We start from the raw sequence: 2,061 nt of genomic DNA, 5'->3' as shown, positions 1-2,061 counted from the left end.
CAACTTCCTTTTCACGTCTTTCACGATGATGTCCCTTGTAATTCATTTCCAGTGAGTTGGTTCGTCACTTTATTTGTCCATCCTCCCCCCGCTCCCCCCCCCCCCCTCCCCCTCCCAGTTGGTCCACATTGATGTCAGTTTATCCATATTTGCAATTTTGAGTTCTTTTTTAAAATTTTGAAGTTTGTTTTGTGATGCACTGGTACTTGAAACTTAGAAATGACAAACAAGACTGTCTTGATGATTTTCGATGTGTCCCAGCTCAATTCACCAAATTTAAATGTATCTGTCTTATCCCAGTGACTCCAGTCAAATTAGAACATGACTACCCTTTACAGCTACCAAGACTATTCAACTCGATACTTAACTTGCAGTTTCTTGAAATTCATAAATGGAGATGTGTATCTCTTTGTTGCAATTATCCCCCTTTGAAAGGAAATCTTAGGCCCTGTGTGTGTCCGGAGTGACTTGTCGTGTTAATCAGATCTAATAAATGATGTGGCTGAAATGAAAATTTACTTGATAACTTGTTTATTTGCACCACAAAGATGATGTAACATTGACCCTAGAAAATCTGCAGCAGTACTAGCCATGCTAGGGCAGCTGCCACTGGTCCTTACATATCTTATGGTAATTGAAATATAAATACATTCATTCTTCAAAACAGTAATTTTCGGGTTTACAGCTAAAAGGTGGTTTGTTTTCTAAAACAAGTCACATACCTTGAATTTACAGTTTTACAATCTTTTCAAAATAATAAACATGCTAAAATAATATTTATCATTGCTAAAATGCATGAAATACCTCCCTAAAATAAAGTTGAAAATGCTTATAACTTTTTAAATACAGGTTGGATTTTGATACTAACATGACTCCTGGATATTTACATACAATTGCTGTCAGGTTTCTGTGTGTGAGGTTTGTAAATGCATGTTTTACCATTTGTTACATATATTTTTGGATATTTCACTGTAATTTTACTACAATAAAATCACGTTTTTATTTTTTCTCACTTTTTACGTTCGTTTTAATTGGTCCTATAGAAATCCTATTCTGTCAATACAATGCTTTCCCATAATTAATGATTCCATGTTACAACATTTACTACATTTTTAAGTTTTCTTTGATGTTGTCATGAATTTTAACTTTGTTATTCATTCATATTTCTGCACACAGTACATCCTATTCACATTCAAAGTCATCCTTGGAATGAAGCAAAAAATGCAGACTGTGCGCTAAGCTATTGATCATGTAACATAGCGTTAGCATGGTAAGCAAACTTTTCATTGTTGATGTGTTGGGTCACGATCATCTGTATTATAGGTTCGCAGTGTTTGGAAGGTTGGGAAAGTATGCTGAGTCACGAGCTTAATGATAAACAGGATCTGCCAATAGAATCTTCCTTCTGCTCATTGTGCTGTCTTACAACATCTTTAATATAATTTCACAATCATATATTGTTCATAAACACCACTTTTGAAGATGGCCATCTCTCTAATGGACTTTCAAGAGTCGTTATTACTTCCATTTGAAATACATTAATCTGTACTAGGCGCACAGTTCCCAGTTTGTATGACATGTCAGATGTTAATAATTCTTCTCAAGATGCTCCATAACATGATGACAAATTCCACCTTCTTTTTTACCCATGGCGTCCCTCACCCAAGAGACCACCTTATCAGCAACAAACTGTAGATTTCATGTCTATTGTTCTGTGTTTATGAAGACTGCCAATGTAAGCATTTTAATAAATATTGTGTTATTAGTTATATTTAGTGTAATTTTATGATTATCAATAACAAGTCTCACATTAGAAGACCGATATATCTTTTTAATGTGATTCATGAAAGACATTTGCTTCCACGTTTCATTGGACATGAACGGAATGAAGAGGGAAACCGACGCTTGTGTTTGTCTGTTACACAACCACCGCCTTTCTGATTGATGCTTTGTATATTGTGTTAAGACAAGTGGAGCTAATTGCTGTTAAAAAGAAACAAAAACATGTATTTTCGATTTTTTTTAATAGTCAAAATTTAAATTGTTTTCATTTTATATTTT

The sequence above is a fragment of the Schistocerca cancellata genome, chromosome 1 (assembly GCF_023864275.1).
Source record: "Schistocerca cancellata isolate TAMUIC-IGC-003103 chromosome 1, iqSchCanc2.1, whole genome shotgun sequence".
Taxonomy (NCBI): domain Eukaryota; kingdom Metazoa; phylum Arthropoda; class Insecta; order Orthoptera; family Acrididae; genus Schistocerca; species Schistocerca cancellata.
This window is presented reverse-complemented; position numbering follows the sequence as displayed.